Genomic DNA, 20,411 nt, shown 5'->3' with positions numbered 1-20,411 from the left:
TAGTTTAATTTAATTATACTATATCAATATCGTGGGCTGCTGTATCAATCTTTTTTTATTTTTTATTTGACCTGTTTTTTGTATATTTTACCTGTTTATTCTGTCACAGCGCTACATTTGTGTGGCTTATTTAGAGGAAAGAAACTTGTTGATGCAGAACATTTGACATTTGATTCACTGTTTTTCATATTAACTTTGCACAGAGTAGTAGTGGCTCAACAAAAACCTTTAGTATCGTAGTTGTTTTAGTCGATATGTTGTGATCCAGAGCCGTTAAACTGCACATGTCTCTGTGTAAATGTAAATGTGGAGCTCGTATAAACTGTGGAGGAATAATACTGACCAGTGGAACAGTCTGGTGTGTGCTTCTAGTTAGCATAATGCACTTGGTTATGTCCGTCAATCTTCAGTAAACAGAAGATAAAAGCAGCATTAATGTTCATGTTTTGTGAAAATTGGGTTGTTTATTAAAGGTCATGAAAGCCTATATTTTCCACTGAATTGTTTTTAATCGATTTGAAATATATCCTATCCTATCGTATCGAATCGAAAAAGTACTGTATCGAGTTCAAGGTATGTATATCGTATCAGCAAAATCTTATATACCCAGCCTGAACCATCACTGAGCAGAGAATGAATAATGCAATGTCTTTAAAGGTGCTATGTAAATCGTTTTTCTCTGTGGATATTGTCCTTTTCTTGACCCTGATAAACGACGAGCTCGAGAAGTGTCTGTCCATCCCATGAACGTCTATTTTAACCGAGCTCCACCTCTCCTCTTAGTGGGTTTTTTTCCTGTCTCCACCCGCCCCACCCTCTGCCTCTTGATCGTTCGTCTTGCTGCACAGCTGGTAGATCCCCACAGAGCTGCTTCTGCTGCTCCACTCCCTTATTTCTGTCTCATTAACACGACTACACGAGAAAGCACAACACAGATATGTTTTTGTTTCTGTCGTATTGTGACTTCTTCTGGTAAATTATACAGTGTTGCTGCGTCTCGTGTAATAATGGGCTCCTCTTTCTTGCAGGTTGAATGGGCTGGAGGGACTGTTAGCTGCGGTATGCACTAAAACAGTGGCCCGATGCATAACTCCGTGCTTCTGTCTGAAAGAAGCAGGTAGACATGAATAGAATGGTAAATGGCTTCTTTGAAAGGAGGGAAAGGGGCCAGCCCTCTAACAAATTGGACATAAACAAACAGCCACAGGGTATTGGCGGAGACGCTGCCAACGTCTTTGAAAAGTGAAGGAGAGGAGAGAGAGAACGCATTTTAAAGGGCACATTCCTTCACATAATAGCTTTTATTTGGAAGGCCGGATCATATCTCTCTTTACTGTGTCATCTTTCTCACCATTTCCACCATTTCTCAGCCTCCCGTCAGCCAGGCTCCTGGATGCCATGACTGTACCAGACGAGCCCAGACGCTGTGAGTCATGGGAAGAAAAAAACTGTCAACACACCAAAGCCAAAGCATTGCGAAAAGGAGAAAAGTCTTGTCACAATATCTGTTGGCATCACTTTGAGAACGCTCCGGTTAAAGGGCCAGTATTACGTGTTTTTATTTTCTGATCTATGTTATAAAGTCGTTTCCTCATCACAAACAGACCTGGAGTTGTGTTTTGTTTCATTCACACACGTTTAACACAAAAACCCTGCATTTTTAGACGACAAAAACACAACTCCAGGTCTGTTTTTGAGGCGATAACTGCATTATAACATGACTTAAAGCTACAAGAGTCCACTTCGCGCAATATAGGAGCTTTAAGTTTCTGTTGCTACCAGCTGTTCCTGGTATAATACATGAAGTGATGAAATGTAAACTCGTCTCTCACAAAGACGTGCAGTATCGCAGAGAGGAACACACTGAGCTCAAAACAAACGGGACCAGAGGCAGAGTTGTGGAGGTAAAGATATCCACGCATTTGTCATTTCACAGAACCTGGTCTCGTTCTTTTTTTAATAGCTCTACGTATTAGACTTTAATGTTTAATTCTAGGTTTTCAGATTCGAAAATGTGATGAAGTTGTACTCTCAGACGCGGCGCAAAAGGCAGATTTCCCTATTGATTACATTGTACTTTGCTATGAAATATCCAAAAAGTAAATTCATAAATGTTGAACTAGGTATTTTTATTTCCAATCCCAAGAACTCTGTATTACAACATCATTTTGCATTTGAACAATAGTTATTTTATTGCTCCACATCTGTATTACTGTTTGTCAGATTCATTTATTTCATTTATTTATGTATTTTCGACCATATGTATCGAGTACACTTAAAGGACATTTCACAAATTAATCCTTATATAAGCTCGAAAAGGAGTGGGAAGAAGAAAACGTATTAAATCCCCGCCCAATCTTCATTTGATGACATCATAACATTCTATAGAACAATAATATTTACCACAGATGGGGACAGCTAAAATTAATATTGTTCAAATACAGATTTTTGTAGTATTTTGAGTCTAGTCACTGATACTTTTGGATATTTTATGGCAAAGTCCAACGTAAATAAATTGGAAAATCTGTCTCTCGCCTCATCCCGGAGTATGACATCATCTCAGTCTAAAACTACAAATAATAATTCATCTCGGCCAATATAATGTTGTGCTGTCGTCTGAAACTCAGCAGTAGAGGAAATGCGGTGACATCATTTTATTTGGAAAATGCTTCTCAAAATTCCGACTTGAGTGGCAGAACTGTAACTGTAAATGTGTTTCTTTGCTGTTTTTGATCAAATTTTCGCCCGTGGAGCTGTTTTTTTTTTCACCCGACAACAATTATTTCCTACACGCAGACACATAAACATGTTATTTAAGGAGAGAAAGGTTCAGTGCATCTGTGCTTAACTGTCAGCAGCTTTTCTACGACTGTTGACTTGATTTTCTTGTTTCAGAGTCAGGGTCAAACTAAATACTGAGAAGAGTTATAGACTTTTATCTTTGTTTTTAAACCGTAGCAGCTCAATCACGTTTTAGATTTGGTGTTTACATGAGAAAATGTCATTACTCACCATTGACACTCCTATACCTTTACCACTCATTAATAAAGTTCCAGAGATTATGATGTCACCTGCATAACCTCTTATTTCAATGGTACAACAGGTGCGGTCGAGACTGAGACGGACAAACGAGCGTGTAATCATGAAACTATACACATTTATATGAACTTTTTTATAAACTTCTGCCATGTTAGCAGGCCCCACGCTGGTTCACTGTAACACGCAGGGCTTTCATGGAGTGTTATCGGGTGTGGTGTGTTTTCGGGTGTGTTTTGGGGTGGTCGTGTGAATTCTGCTGCATCACTGAAGACCAACTGTTTCCATTGAAAGGACAAACAATCGCTCCCTCCCCCTCACTGCAGCCTCCTCTTGAGCAGGCTCTCAGCGCGGACAGGCAGGGCTACATATGCAAATATAGCCTCAGCCTGAGTAGGCGTCTGCCGAGTGCACACTGTGGAGCAATGCAACGGCTCTCACAGGCCCCGCCCACAGAAGCCAGTTACCAAGCAACCGTTGGTAGAGAGAGGGAGGGGCTGTGAATTCAGCAACTGTTGCCTGATCTGAGGCTCACTGTGTAACTCGTGAGCCGGCCAGGCAGAGGCTGCGAGAGGCAGTGTGTGAGACAGAGGCAGCTGTATCTGCAGCTGGAGAAGAGCACTGCACTGCACAAGTGAACACGGCGTCCTGCTAGCACCCCTGGGCTCACTGTGGAACGTACCAAGAGTGGACTCACCCTTTGGACTGGACTATTCAGCGCCTGCTTCCTCCTCTGTCCACTAACACCTGCGAGTGTGTGTGTGCTGTGAAGCGCAGAGCAGGGTGAGGGACAGGACTACACCACACAGGAGCTCAGAGGAGGCTGTGAACCATGGACTCCTCTCTCTAGTTAACGGGTAAGCTCCTCACCTCATGCAGTTTATTGAATGAAGTGGATCGATTTGGGCCAAGTGAAAATCTGTGGTTTGGTCCTGCAGCAGTGAGAAAAAGAGGTGACATGTTCTGTTGTTTTATGGGGCAGAGGAGTGGCAGAGCTGGGCCATTGTCCTCACTTTGTGTCTGTTTGAATGTGCTGTGTGGAGTTGACCCTGCCTCACAGAGCCTGTCTTTCTCAGCTGTTTGGTGACACGTCCCCTCCCCTGTCTGCTGCTCCTGTCGTGTCTGTGGTCACACACTGACGAGAGCAGCTCTGGTGCCTCAGCATCTCTCTGATCATAATGGGATTAATTGGTCAGAGGGTTCCTGGAAGGAGAGGGAATGTTTAGGGAAAACAGCCATGTGTTGAGAGTAAGAAACAAGATTTAAACGGCTATAAATAGTGGCATAAAGTTATATTGTAGTCTATAAATAGATTGACTGTAAAATCATGAATGGACAGTGAGTTCAGGTCCCCTCTGAAGCTATTATCTGTGACGTCAGCAGGAGTCATTTGAATACTTCTGGTCACTCACTGGACATTGCGTAAGCAGATTTGGACTTCAGCTGAGCACTCCTGGGAATTTACCTGCAACCAAAGTAGAAAATCCTCTGTATTTGACATAGTCTTGTATTTGAAATGTAGATGTAAACTATTTTCTGTTCGTTTAATTTGAAACTTCGTCTTATCCTAGTGTACTCACCAGTGGACAGTGTGTACAGTGGGACGAGAATAACTAGATTAGCACACACTCTGGGCTGAATGGAGGCTAATCCGCAGTAGGTAAAACACTTGTCCTTTCAATATGTTTACATGTGAAAGACAAGCCCGACAACATGTGAGCTTATTCAAGTGAACAAAGAGAACAATAACTGACTACATGGAAATACAAGGCTGGACTGTCCACCTGCAGAGGACTGTATGCCTCTACTAAAGAGACAGGCCAAGAGGTTTAATCCTGCCACACACTACAGGATAATTAGCCCAACTTAGGACCTGATTTGCATCTCCTCGACTTCAGGGAGGCATGACCCGATTTAGGATCCTTGTATGTGATTTTTAAGCTGCTATGTTTCTCATGGGTGCTGTCCGAGCGACTCTGAGCTGCTCTATCGTATCGTATCGTAAATCCGTAACCACAAAACCACAGCCAATAAAACGGAGGGACGGTCACAGAGGCGCAAGATACAAACTCAGGAAACGGCGAAAATAATTAAAGGCGACTTAAACTTTACAACTTTACAAGAGATGAGTAATAAACTGCAGCGTTCTCATCTGTATTATCCATTTGAATGTGTCCTCCAAAAGTAATGACACTCCAGTCCACAAAACAGCGCTATTACCCCGTTTAAATTTTCTTTAAAAGTGAAAAGGCGAGAGTAGATCCTCGGTTTACATCCACACAGCGAGAATCAGGCTGAAGCTGCGGCAAATTAGCGATATCGACTCTACTTCCTGTGTCGTTTGCCTCCAGCCTTCTGTGCATTAAAAGCATTTATCTGAAGTACTGCGCCACATTTCACTAATAACACAGTTTTGAGTTGTATCTAAAGTAGAAGTGCAACTCTCTGATCTTTGAACCACTTTAGAGTCTCAGAGCGAGTCGTTTAGCTTGTGGTGTGCGGTCTCTTCACTGCCATTTCCAGAGATCTTAAAATCTTATCTGATTCTCTTTGTGTCTATAATCTGTGTCTTAAAATCATTTAGGACTGAAAAATCCTGTAGTGTGTGGTGGGCTACACAAACACAAACACTCACTTAACACGATACAGAACAGGTGAGCTCTGTGGACTGGAGTGACGACTCGCTTAACTAAATTACACGTCTTTTTCCATAGGCTGTCCTGTTTGGATTAGCAGTCTGTTTGTTTAGGTGAGTTAACAGGTGCTTGGCAAATAGCCCAATAAATAAACTCCACCTTGTTGTTGTTTTTGCCGTTGTAGTTTATGTCACATGATCATTTTAGGCTGTATTTTACCTGGTTTCAGATGACATCACAGCATTCTATTGGCCAATATGAAGTAATACAAACTTTAAAATAGTTAAAATGCTAAATTATTTTGTAATACAGTGAGTCCTTGGGTTTGGTAATAATTCAAAATACCAGGTTCAACATTTGTGAATTTAACTTTTGGATATTTCACGGCAAAGTGCAATGTAATCAATATTCAGAAACTATCTCTCTTGCTCCCCCATCTGGCAGTGTGACGTCATAACATTCTATAATCTGAAAAGTACCAATATTTCTCCTTTTCTCTGTCTTCTCTCCAGTGTTTCTTATACGGGCCAATGATGAGTGTTTTTGCAGAACAAATCCATTGGCTGTTGCGCACGTTATAATTGACAGTGGATTGGTTCAGATTGTACTTATGTTATTATTCTTACAACGTTCCCTCACCACATGAAGAAACCTAAATTACTCTTAATCAGAGGGTGTTTTTCAAGTTCTCCTTGTTAAACGGGCACACACTCACACACACACACACACACGCCCTCACAACACACAACGGTGGATTTATTCAACAGTGGCACCAGTCGTTTTTAACTGCTCTGACAAACAAGGCACGATTTCACGCCTTCATCTTTCTCTGGTGTTTTCTGGTGTTTACACTTTACCCGACTGAATTATTCAAGCCACTTTCACTAGCGATAATGATACTTTTACGTGTATGTCTATGGTGGAATGTTCAGCAGTGACACAATGTACACATTAGCAAACACTCACCAAAAACGTTGTAAAAGAGTCATGGTCTTGTTTAGGAGGTTGATTTTACACAAAAAGGTGAGAAAAACAGAAAAACTATTGGCTAATGCTAGCTAGCTTCTGACTATAATATTCAGCTCAAAGTGTTAATCAAAGCTCAAATTAACTTTTAATTTGAGCAACGAACTTCAGACAGAGCAGAGCCTACAGTTAACATCCCTCTTCCCACACACTCTTTCACTTTTTTTTTTTTTTTTTTAGATATAGAATGACATTTTTAACACGTACTGCTGCTACTTTCTATAAAATTGCCGTGTGGTCTTTTTAATACTTGAGATAAAGCTCAAGACTAGTTCTAAAATCCAATAGAAGTCCAATTGTGTCTTTATTTGTTGTTTTTATTTTTCAAACAAGTATCTAGAGCTGATACTTCTTCCTGGGTATTGATTTCTTTGGCATAATAACAAATAAGAACTACTACCACGGCTTTAAAAACACCAGGATCTTCAAATGTGGCTTAAAATAGTTTGAATGTAGTTAAAGGTCCTGTAGTTTTCAAGTTAACTGCTTCTTTTAGCTTTTGTTTAGTAGAGATTTGTAATTTCAGAGCTGAAATGATCCAAATGATTCTAGTAAAGGTGTGTGGAGTTTAAAAACACAGTGGAGCACTTCCTGTATCGCCACATGACATCACAACGTGGAGTGTTTTCAGTTTGAGAGAAGAGCTCAGCCTAAATACGCAGGGTTTGTGTGTTAAACATGAAAGAAAACACAACTCCGGGTCTGTTTGTGACGAGGAAACAACATCAGAACATAGATCGCCATGTAAACGGTATAATACGGGCCGTTTAAATGTTTTTGTTTTGACTATTCTAGCGTGTTCTCACTGAAACCTCCTCGACACAGCCTCAGCCCCTCCCAACATTGTACTTTGTCCAGCGCAGCATTCCTGGTAATCCAAGCAGTTACCTGTTCAGTGCGTCTCAGGTGGGAACAAACGGCCGTGTGTTTGCGTTTCCTGCTAGCGCCTGCACACTGGAGCGGCTTGTGTGTGTTCGTCCGTGCATAAAACGCCTCTGAATGGTCCCTTTGATATTTCGGGCTAAGTTTGGTGTGAGACTTTAGTTGTTTTTTGTCAGCTCTCACTCGGTAAACTGCCGGTGAAAGATGAGTCATTATTATTCCGTTGTGAATAATGGGAGAGCCAGAAGGGAACACAATTGTGCCAACGTGTGCAGGGAATGGCAACAGGAGGGAATAATAAAGTACGTTAGGATGACTAAACCGTAGACAAAACCACAGACTGTGTAAAGAAGTGGACTGAGCGTGTGTGACGTCGACGCAATGGCAGTTATAGCGGCGAATTTCAAACCAAGTCCAAATCCAAAATCCAAATCCAACGGCGAGTATCATAGCAACCAAAGAGCCAATCAGGAGCGACCTCGGGGGAAAGAAGACGCCTGATTCGTCTGTTAGTAATGTTCATATCTTGATTTATAGACATGGTAGCAAAAAAAATATATCATTATTATGCATTTTTTGTGCGACTTATTGTCCGGAAAATATGGTACTCACATATTTTTTGCTGTAGTATCTGTACTTTTAATTAAATAACAAAACTACGTTAACTACCACATGACAAAATTGACTTAAGTGCTGTATTTGTGATTGCCCCCATTGATCTCTCTGTATCAAGCAACGCACGAGATGTTATGTCTTTTACTCCACTCATGGCAAGAAGAGTCATTCTACTGAAGTGGAAACAACAATCCACACCTTCTTTCAGTGGATGGATAAGAGACGTTATGTATTTTTTGAAACTGGAAAAAATTAGGTGCATTTTATAGAGAACCACACAGCAATATTTAGAGATCTGGACTCCATTTTTGAATTATTTTGAGGGACTACAAACACAATGAAGGGAACACTGACTGATTTTACCTGAACATTTGTTTTTTGTTTTTTTTTCTATGTTTATTATTATTATTATTATTATTATTATTATTATTATTATTATTATTATTTTGCACTATTATTGATATTATTGTTTATTTAATTTAGTAGTTGCACTTATTTTCAGTACTGTATATTTCATCCTTGCTTTGTTTGTTTGCAATACCATTATTTCTATAATACAATAATGATACAGTTGTTTAAAAGAAATGACTTAACTAAAAGTATTAAAGTCCCCATTTAAAAATATACTTAAAGAATAAAACGTAAAAGTATTTCACACACTAAGTAAAGCAAAGACAACTAAAATTTATACTTTAGTGCTGTACTTTACTACTTTTACTTCATTACGTTTTTTTTAAAAATGTTCATATGTGAGTGAAATAAAAACCCCAGGATCATGTAGAGGGTTAATACGAACATTTAAGACAAAAAAAACTAAATTAAAAATAACTTTTAAAAAAAGAAAAAAAAAACAAACAAAAAAAACAACAACAAACAAACAAAAAAATCCCTCAAAATAACTAAAAAAATATAATAAAAATAACAAAACCCTCAAAATAAGAAAACAAAAATAAAGAAAAACTCAAAATAACTAAAAAAATAAAAAAAATTAAAAAATTAACCCGAGGATCATGTAGAGGGTTAATACGAACATTTAAGACCAAATAAACTAAATTAAAAATAACTTTAAAAAAAACAACAAGAAAAAAAACAAAAAAAAAACAGAACAAACAAAAAAATTCCTCAAAATAACAAAAAAAAAAAAAAAAAAAAATAACATCCATCCATCCATCCATTTTCTTCCGCTTATCCGGGGCCGGGTCGCGGGGGCAGCAGTCTAAGCAGGGACTCCCAGACTTCCCTCACCCCGGACACGTCCTCCAGCTCCTCCGGTGGGACCCCAAGGCGTTCCCAGGCCAGAGAGACATAGTCCCTCCAGCATGTCCTGGGTCTTCCCCGGGGCCTCCTCCCGGTGGGACATGCCCAGAACACCTGAGCAGATGCCCGAGCCACCTCAGCTGGTTCCTCTCAACGTGTAGGAGCAGCGGCTCTACTCCGAGCTCCTCCCGTGTGACCGAGCTCCTCACCCTATCCCTAAGGGTGCGCCCGGCCACTCTGCGGAGGAAGCCCATTTCAGCCGCTTGTATCCGCGATCTTGTCCTTTCGGTCATTACCCAAAGCTCATGACCATAGGTGAGGGTAGGAACGTAGATTGACCGGTAAATCGAGAGCTTCGCCTTCCGGCTCAGCTCCTTCTTTACCACAACGGACCGATACAGCGACCGCATCACTGCAGACGCTGCACCGATCCGCCTGTCAATCTCACGCTCCATCCTTCCCTCACTCGTGAACAAGACCCCGAGATACTTGAACTCCTCCACTTGGGGCAGAGACTCACCACCCACCCGGAGAGAGCAAACCACCTTTTTCCGGTCGAGAACCATGGCCTCGGATTTGGAGGAGCTGATTCTCATCCCAGCCGCTTCACACTCGGCTGCAAACCGCCCCAGTGCTGCAGGTCCTGGCTCGATGAAGCCATCAGGACAACATCATCTGCAAACAGCAGAGATGAAATCCTGTGGTTCCCAAACCAGGCCCCCTCCGGCCCCTGACTGCGCCTAGAAATTCTGTCCATAAATATAATGAACAGAACCGGTGACAAAGGGCAGCCCTGGCGGAGTCCAACATGCACTGGGAACAGGTCTGACTTACTGCCGGCAATGCGAACACAGCTCCTGCTCTGGTCATACAGGGACCGGACAGCCCTTAGCAAAGAGCCCCGGACCCCATACTCCCAGAGCACCCCCCAAAGGACACCACGAGGGACACGGTCGAATGCCTTCTCCAGATCCACAAAACACATGTGGACTGGTTGGGCATACTCCCATGAGCCCTCGAGGACCCGATGGAGAGTATAGAGCTGGTCCAGTGTTCCACGACCAGGACGAAAACCACACTGCTCCTCCTGAATCCGAGGTTCGACTATCGGTCGGATTCTCCTCTCCAGCACCCTGGAATAGACCTTACCGGGAAGGCTGAGGAGTGTGATTCCCCTGTAATTGGAACACACCCTCCGGTCCCCCTTCTTATACAGAGGGACCACCACCCCGGTCTGCCATTCCACAGGTACTGTCCCCGACCGCCACGCGATGTTGCAGAGACGTGTCAGCCAAGACAGTCCCACAACATCCAGAGACTTGAGGTACTCAGGACGGATCTCATCCACCCCCGGAGCCTTGCCACCGAGGAGCTTGCCAACCACCTCAGTGACTTCAGCCAGGGTGATGGACGAGTCCGCCCCTGGGTCCCCAGTTTCTGCTTCCTCCTCGGAAGACGTGACAGTGGGATTGAGGAGATCCTCAAAGTATTCCTTCCACCGCCCGACAACATCCCCAGTCGAGGTCAGCAGCTCTCCACCCGCACTGTAAACAGTGTTGGTGAAGCACTGCTTTCCCCTCCTGAGGCGTCGGACGGTTTGCCAGAATCTCTTTGAGGCCGTCCGATAGTCCTCCTCCATGGCCTCCCCGAACTCCTCCCAACCCCGAGTTTTTGCCTCTGTGACTGCCCGAGCCGCGGCACGCTTGGCCTGCCGGTACTCATCAGCTGCCTCAGGAGTCCCAAAAAATAACAAAACCCTCAAAATAAGAAAACAAAAATAAAGAAAAACTCAAAATAACAAAAAAAAAAATTTAAAAATTAACCTGAGGATCATGTAGAGGGTTAATACGAACATTTAAGACCAAAATGACGAGTCTGACAGCAGCAGAGACAGAGGGAGGACACAGTTTTTCATTTTAAAGTGACACATGATCACTTCCTTTGTGGAACACGGCGGTTAACCGTTTAGCTCTGTCCATTTATATACAGTCTGTGCACTAAACCACAACATGAGTGTGTCTGAGAACAGCTCATTCAGAAATCTTTTTCCACTTAGTCCATTAGAGGTAGCAGACTTATCCCAGCATCTACAGACCCAGGGCGTGTTAGTCACAGGCCGATGATGCTTCAGTCTTATATGTTACTGTTTTGATCTTTGCTTCCAGTTTTGTTTTATTCTTTCCAACAGCTTCAGTGACACATTCATTCATTTAAGAGCTGGATTAAAGTCCCCGTGTTACACTAATGTCCTCATCACAAACAGACCTGGAGTTGTGTTTTGTTTCATTCACACATGTTTAACGCACAAACCCTGCAGTTTTCTGAGTTCGTCTCAAACTGAAAACACTCCGTTCCACCTTGTGATGTCATCGTGTGGCAATACAGGAAGTGCTGCGCTGTGTTTTTAAACTCCACACACCATTTTCAGCCCTGGAATTGCCAATCTCTGCTGAACTAAAAGTAAAAGGAGCTGTTAACTTGACAAACTACCACTTCATGACATCACAAGGTGGAGCAGAGCGTTTTGAGCTTTGGAGATGTGACAAACTAAAAATAAAGTATTTCTCAGACATGTGTAAATGAAACAAAACACAACTCCAGGTGTGTTTTTGAGGAGGAAACAGCATTAGAACATGACTTAAACCTCAGAAGAGTCCATTTTGTGTAATACTGAACGTTTAAAGAAGCAGAATTAAAGCTTAAATCATATCAGGACGTTCAGACTCCACACAGGCAGATTCTGTGTTTTGGGTTTGGCCGCGCTAAAGAACTGGAATGTTTGACTGCTGTTCAGTGGTGGATGAAGTAAAAGTACACATACAGAGGTAAAAATGACACATGAAAAAATCTACTTGAGTAAAAGTATTTAATTCAAAATGGACTTTCAGAGTAAAAAGTAAAAGTATTTCACTTTATTGTTGTCATTTTGCTAAAGAGTTAAATGTAGTGATTATAAAATTATACCTATTTTGCTCAACAGTTGCCTCACGAATCAATTTTTCTTAATTTTTCTGATAAATTTTGTTGAAGCTTGACCTCAAAAACTTTAGTCAAGATGTTTCCACGAACATTGGTAAAAATAACCCCTTAAATCATATGAAAAGTACTTTCAGTCCGGCTCAAAAATGTAGTCGTAGAAAGTACAGATACTGCTCTCAAATGTACTCAAGTAAAAGTAAAAAGTATCCACTGTAAACTGTACTTAACTAAAGGCTCTGCAGCCGTTTAGTTCCATTGAAACGATGTTATAACTCAGATTTTTGTTTTAAAACTCAATGTTTGATACTTGCAGTACAGTTTTCAATAGTGATTATTAAAAAAACTACCCCTTTTATACAAAAATAAGAGCCACTTTTGACATAATGTGACTTGATTACATCGTTGTTTTATCGATACCAGTTCAAATGAGTATCTCGTTTCAGCCCATTGTTTAAACCCATTGTCATTTGTTTGTGTTTCGTCAAATGTTTGTGTAACTCTAGTACAATGTCTCTTTTTAAATAAATAAATACATACGACATAAAAACGACATTAGTTTGAATATCAATTAGCGCTTTTGTGTGAGTTACTTTTACATCCCTCACAAAAAGGACACAGTCTGCGGTTTGTTAGACGTGTTTCAGTTCTGTCTTTGTCTTTTCTTTCCCATTTAGCCGCCGTCCTACTTGTCGTGAATTCTTTTCTCGAGACAAGACACCAACCAAGTCAACAACATCCTCTTTAAACCTTATTCCACCTCGCGACGGGGGGAAAGACCGTCTCACTGCAGAGGCATTAAAAGCTTTAGGTGAGTCTCTTTGATGGAGCTCGAGAAGTGTTCAAACGAAAAAAAAACACAGCAGCGCGAAACGGGGACCGCCTCTGCCGCCAAGCTCCTCGTCTCGACGCTATCACTCTGCTCTCTCTCCGTTTTAAATCCGTCTTTCTGTTCTCTCTCTCTCTCGCAGCCTCCAGTCTGAGCTGAGTCACAACGTCGGAGCGATCGATCCAAATTCACTTCACATATACACAGCAGATAGTATCACATTCTCTCGGAGTTTATATTGTGTTCCGTTCTGTTGTGTCGCACTTTTCCAACGAAGAAAGTTCCTAGTTAGCGATGGGAGATAACAGGCCCGTCAGCAGAAATTTGGGGGGCCCCGGGGGCAAGAAGTCTCACATGGGCCCCCCTCTAAAATAAATTCATAGGCAGAAGTTCCAGAAGTTCTAAAAAAATGACCTCAGAAGTTCTAAAAAAATTACCTCAAAACAAGACGCATCTATCTCCCAAGACTATACGCTAATATTTCTTTTGTGGTTCTTGTTGATGTTTTGGTCCGTTTACTCCTGGACGATACTCGAACCTCAACCCTAGGTATTTTCAGACACTGTTTGTAAAACTATTTGGCAAGACGATATTGCCCGACTTGTTTCGCAGGACGAATGCAACAATGCCAAGACACCTCGAGAAAACCCTTAAGCCTCGTTTAATCCAGCTTTGGTTCAAACACTTCCTTTAAGGCCGCTCCCTCAAAGAGACCTTTTGTGTAGCTGAATGCAAATACTTTTTACTAGTGTTTTAAAAAATGTATATCCCATTTCATACCGATACTTTGCCTTTTGTGTATCAGCAAGTACACAAAAGCCAAATATCGGTATCAAAGCGAAGAAGTAAACTACAGTACATGCTCTAGTAAGACTGACTATAGAAAGAAAGAAAATCTACAAGAATAAAACTTAAGTCATCAACATCTCGTTTAGAGTCAAATGTGTAATGGCCCTGATGATGAGTTGTGCTGGTTTTAAATTAACTTTTACTTTCACTTTCACTTTGTTCCACAGCAGTGAGGCCTGGAAAAACACCTCATCCTCCGAGCACATGGATCATTATGTAGAGTAAATGAAGTGCATGTTAGCGCTGTTGTCGTGTTAGCGCTGTTGTCGTGTTAGCGCTGTTGTCGTGTTAGCGCTGTTGTCATATTAGCGCTGTTGTCATATTAGCGCTGTTGTCATATTAGCGCTGTTGTCATGTTAGCGCTGTTGTCGTGTTAGCGCTGTTGTCGTGTTAGTGCTGTTGTTGGTATAGCGCTGTTGTCATATTAGCGCTGTTGTCATATTAGCGCTGTTGTCATGTTAGCGCTGTTGTCGTGTTAGCGCTGTTGTCGTGTTAGTGCTGTTGTTGGTATAGCGCTGTTGTCATATTAGCGCTGTTGTCGTGTTAGCGCTGTTGTCGTGTTAGCGCTGTTGTCGTGTTAGCGCTGTTGTCATATTAGCGCTGTTGTCATATTAGCACTGTTGTCGTGTTAGCGCTGTTGTCGTGTTAGTGCTGTTGTTGGTATAGCGCTGTTGTCATATTAGCGCTGTTGTCGTGTTAGCGCTGTTGTCGTGTTAGCGCTGTTGTCGTATTAGCTCTGTTGGGTTCTTACTGTTGTCGTACTAGCGCTGCGCCGTTTTAGCGCTGTTATCGTGTTAGCGCTGTCGTTGTGTTAGCGTAGCTGTCGAGTTAGCGCTGTCGCCGTGTTAGTACAGTCATCGGGTTAGCGCTGTCATTGGGTTTGCTCTGTTGTCGGGTTAACGCTGTCATAGTGTTAGCGCTGTCGTCATGTTAATGCAGTCGTCGTGTTAGCACTGTCGTCGGGTTCTCGCTGTTGTCGTGTTAGCGCTATTGTCATGTTAGCGTTGTTGTCGTGATAGCACTGTTAGCACTCTCCGTAGTTATTTTACTATGTTCAGCGTCCATTCCAAAGGCTAAATTAAGGTCACACGTATGTCTTTTCCATCCTTATTAGCGTGTTTTACGTGTTTGCGGAGCCTCCACAGTCTGCATTTAACCTGTCCTAAGTGTTAGTGTTAGCATTAGCAACAGTGGCAGTGCTTGCATCTACGCTTCCTCATTGTGGAAAATACTAGTGCTTTGGTCTGGGTACTTGCCGGTTCCCTATAAAATGTGCGGTATTGGAGCTTTTGGTGCCAGAACAAGCCTAATTTTTACATGGCAGAGGACTGGAAATACTTTGTACAGCTGAGTAATGTTCGGTACTAAATAGTATTGAGCTGCTGTACATGGATTGGAGGCGTGTGGAAAGAGCCAGAGCGACGTTACTGACAGCTGCCTGCCTTGGAGTTGTTTTTGTGCAAACCGTGGAAGACCCCCTGCCCTTGATGGCTCTGGGATTGAGCGCTAACGTCAAACTAATCGACCCGCTCTAATTAGGGGCCGTCATTCTACCCATCGCTCACTAAACGTCTGTTAGTTGGTCGTGTGTGGGTTTGAGGGGAAACTAATGAAAATCAGAAAATAAACGCACGCTTGTGTTGAAGTAAATTACAGAGAAAAGTGCTTTTATTGATAATTTTCCAGTTGATGTCATCATTTCCAGGGCGTGTGATGCTACGATAACTGAAAGCACTGCTGTGTTACTCAAATTAGACTTTAAGCTCAGTTTTATTTGATCATAATTTGACTATAAAGAACTGTTTTGGCCGTAACTGCAACAAGAAAGATGTTTTTTTTACTGTTAAACAAGTCTCTCACACATAAAAGTATAGTCACAAGCTAGCTAGCATTAGCCAACAGTTTTGACGCTCACCTTTTTGTTGAAAATCAAACATCTAAATAGGACCATGAACACTTTGTATTGATCACAGGCCTTTGAAAATGTGCCGTTTAAACCCATTTTGTATTTTTTTTTTTTGGAGTTTTCAGACTATTTTAAAACACTTTTGGCAGTGTTTGGTGTCTCCATGGTAACTGCCGAACATTCCGCCAACAGAAATGCGCGTACGACACCCCCAGCGAAATGTCACTGCACAGTATCAATACGGGTTGTTTTGTGTTTTTGGTTACCTAACGAAAACTGAATTACGCAATGAGGGTTTCAGCGTGAAGACGGTGTAATATTTGGTTACAACATGGACGGAAAGATGATGATGTTGTCTGTGAAATGATTAGCAAACATGAGTCCTGCGGTCCAAGGGTTTTATTTTTTTTGTGTAGTGGGTGGTTATCTTTCTTTGGCAAACAGAGACGATGTTGTTTTACCTCCCTGTTGAATCAGACACATATTAGTCTAGCGGCTGTAACAAAAATGAAATATGGATATAAAAAGGAAAAACTCATTGTTTATTTATCTGGGTTTCAGCGGGGGGCATGAAAAATGTATCAGAAAAATGAAGGGTGGTGTTTTAAGTAGGTCAGACCCTCAGAAGCATTTTGTCTGCATTGTTTTGTTTTTTATTCTCTCACCTCAACCCAGGAATAAGGTTTTATAATAATCGGAAATGCCCTTGCGGTTTTGGATCTGAAGTGATTCTGTGTCATTTACCAAGGACATACTCTTGGCTCGATAACTTAACCAACTGAGTGTTACTTGAAGCTAATAAACAACCTTCTGATTTAGTCCAAAGAGGTTCATCTGGTTTTCTGAAAATTATTTTAATAGATTCTTTTTTCAGACCAAGGTTTAGTTTGTTTTTATACCTGACTTTTTTATACCGTTTCGAGTACTCACTAGCTGATTTAAACAGATTTTTTGTTTTTTTTTTTAGATTTTGGCACCATCTTCTTACCAGTAGAGGCAAGACAACAGCGCCATCTGCAGTCCAAATTCTTCAGGACAGTAAACCAGGACGAGGGGGCCTTTTTACTGTCACACACCTGGGAGACTGTCCTGAAGAAGTCGAACTGCAGAGGGCGCTGTCGTCCTGCCTCCACCAACAGGAAGACAGCAACATCACGAAGAGGAAGAGCACTAGTAAACAATCGAAACTAGGCCCGTCACGATAACAAATTTTGAAGCAAGATAAAACTTTACAGAGGAATACTGCTATAAACGATAATACTGAAACTACTTTATGCTACTATAAACAAGATAATGTACCAATAATTAGTCATTAAAAGGGACTTATTCACCAATCCACAGCTCAAATCTTATCATACCACAAAAAAAATCAACCAAACCGCATCAGTTTTGAAAAGAAATCGTACAAATGATACATATTGACCCAGTTCCAGCTTTCATATACTGAACGATAAGTCCCTCGTTTATCACAGGGGTTACGTTCTAAAAATAACCCGCAATAGGCGAAATCCGTGAAGTATCAGCTTTATTACTTTTTTATACACTTTTCTCACACAGGCGTTAACATTTTCTCACATTTCTCTCTTGTTTAAACACTCTCAAAGTTCAAACCTTCGTAGATTAAAAAAAAAAAGTACAGTATTATAGAGTGAAGACCTGTTTTCAGACCCAAACGTTTTCCTATACTGTAAATAAAGATGATAGTTTAGAAATACTGTCGGTGCAGAACGTTTCATCGACATTGTGGGTTTTGTCAGGGAGGAAAACTTGCAAACATACAGCACTTCAGAGTCACACAGCGATCAGGACGCAGAACACAATGCACATTCATACACTGAAAAATTGCTAAAAAAAAACAAAACAGTGAAACAGCGGAAGATGAACCACGATATAGTGAGGGACAACTGTAGTGATTATCATGACAGGCCTAGTCGAAACTGTCAGGTGTGAAAACAAACTAAACCGTGCTCTGAAAAAAAAAATCTATAAAAATAACCTTTTAAATTGATTGTCCATATTATAATGAAGTTACCTCGTGAAGAACAACTGCAGCAGCTATGGATTTTTGTGTGCGCACCTTGGCTTTTTACCAAATGCAAAGTAAAAAAAAAATTGCAGTTCAAATCAGTTTAAATCTCCCGATGGATGAATAGCGTATACTTAACATCGAGGAAGTTCAAATGAATCTCGTGATAAGCCGATAACAGCCGGTCCTGTGTTTGAGGTGTAATATTTAATGTATTAGCGCTTGCGGTCTGAAAAGTGCACGTCGACAGCTTCTTGGCAGCGTTGGTGTTCCTGCTCTGAAACGTCAAGCTACACAAACGTTTAACAGCGCTTGTGTTTTGGCAGTCACACCCCTCGGGCCTTTTTTCCGTGGAACAGAGGAAACGAACACCAAGCCAAACCAAAACAGTAATTTGTAAATCATCTTTCCGATCACTCGTGTAGATTCTCGTGAGTGGGAGGATATGAGCGGTACATACGCCAGCCGGTAGCAAAGTGTCATCGATCACTGTCTGTAAAAGCAACAGCTGTCAGTGAGGCTCAAACCCACACACTAAACACTTAAAGCCTCGTGAAATCGATCCCAGGGAGACGAAATGCATTCTTATGTGTTGCACTCCCAATACTGTAGACCTAAGGTTAAGGTCGTGGAGATTTAATGTACGTACAGACTCTACTTTGGAAACTTTAGCTCCGCTTTTTCACTCACGCTCTTCGTTTCATAACAGGCGATGAATTTAAAACCATCACTGTTCATCTGAAAAAGTAGGTTGGCCATCGCTATCTGTCAGAAGGAAACATCCCTGTATAAAAAGGGTATTTATAAGCGACTACGACGATAAACTGACTCAATATCTCACTTGTTTGTTGAACTTTATGCGGGAACTTTTCACAAAATCTCATGATGGTCTACGTCTAAAAACGGGCCGCACTAGAACTGAACGTTTGGTTATTTTGCTTCTCAAAAATGGAATACAAAACTGGATAGATTGGTGCCACTAATGCACTTTAATAATCACATCTGCTCCTGTTTTTAATGTTTTAAATGGACCTACAGTTGTGTTTTGTTTGTTTTGTTTGTATTGTTCTGTATTTTAACCGAGCGCTCAGGAAAAAAAAAGAAAAAAAGACTGTGGTATTCTTTTTGGACTCTCCCTGTATAAATAAATGAATCACAAACTAGCTTTTGAGTAGCTGAAAGATTAGCCCGTTTAGCATGTTTTAGGTTTAGAAGCTGCGATTTTAACGTGTGTTTTCTACTTTCCACAAATCTCTCTTTATGCTGTGTAACGTTAAACTAGCTGTGCGCCTTCCGTTTGGCTCTGCAGTTTCATATAGACCTCGTACAAGACAGGAAGAGACTTTTGTAGCACATATTAGCACATTGATTCCCAGACATCAGGATGCTCCAGGATTGGCTGCCTTTATAATCTTATAATGCTCTGTAATGTAATTCTTTAACGTCTCTGAACCTCCTGACTTTACCTTCACCCCCTTACGCCGTGTAACGCTAATTCCTTGGCATTTTTCATTCCTCGCTCCCTCTACCCTATTTCTCCTCATGATTAAGTCTTAGTTTTTTACTCTTTTTACCATTTCAATTATCAGTTCAAGCTCCCCAGTCTGCGCTGCGTCTCATCCCGATAATAAAGCCTTGTTTTCTGCTGCGTTAAGCAAATTCTAAGCCTTTAAAGAGTGAAACTTGATGGAACTGGCTCCAATGACCTTTGACCTTTTCCCTTTAGCCAACTGAGACCTCCCGCTATGTGAACCCCAGACTGTTCCCACACCAGAGGAATGTATAAAACCTGAAATACACCGTCTGTGGCATTGTTCAGTGAGATTCATTCAGTGACTCGACTTAGATTAAACGGAAAAAAAACCTCTTTATTTGAAGTAGATCTGTCACGATAATTTATATTATATCAACAAAATATAACATTAATGCATGACCACGAGGTAATATCACGTCCCCAGAGGATATTATCTTGAAAGAACGACTTAATTATCACAAGGGAACGAGATATTTTTATTTTTTAAGTTAAATATCTTGTACGGTCGTATCTCGTTCTCTCAAGATAATATATTTTTAATTTTTAATGTTGTAAGTATTATTATTATTCTCCTTTCCGTCATCTGCGGGGCTCCGTACAAATAAATATTTTTTTGTAACTGAACATTTATCACGTTTGCTTTGTTTTTGCACAGATGGACACGTTTTTTGGGGGGGGGAGTTGTACTAGAGTAAGATTAGCACGCTAACTAGCTCACTGTGTCTCAAAGCTAACAGTCACTTTTATCAAAATTAGGAAACATAAAATAAACCACCTATTTAAATTCAAATTGATTAAAATAAGGACTACCCAATTATTTTTACATGTAGAATGATTCT

At 41.2% G+C, this 20,411-nt stretch overlaps 1 protein-coding gene across 2 annotated transcripts in view; it reads left to right on the top strand.

Moving 5' to 3' along the window:
- Positions 1-3,513: 3,513 nt before the first annotated feature.
- rab11fip4b (RAB11 family interacting protein 4 (class II) b) overlaps positions 3,514-20,411 on the top strand; it is a 31,057-nt gene continuing 14,159 nt past the window's right edge. Inside the window, exon 1 of one of the 2 annotated variants that reach the window (XM_055223382.1) lies at positions 3,514-3,893. The gene's annotated coding sequence lies outside the window, so the exon portion shown is untranslated. The remainder of the gene's footprint in view (positions 3,894-20,411) is intronic. The other variant, XM_033967851.2, reaches the window with a different exon arrangement.

The sequence above is a fragment of the Periophthalmus magnuspinnatus genome, chromosome 1, assembly GCF_009829125.3.
Source record: "Periophthalmus magnuspinnatus isolate fPerMag1 chromosome 1, fPerMag1.2.pri, whole genome shotgun sequence".
Classification (NCBI taxonomy): domain Eukaryota; kingdom Metazoa; phylum Chordata; class Actinopteri; order Gobiiformes; family Gobiidae; genus Periophthalmus; species Periophthalmus magnuspinnatus.
The sequence above is the reverse complement of the archived record's forward strand: the minus strand, read 5'-3'. Positions and strand labels throughout refer to the sequence as shown.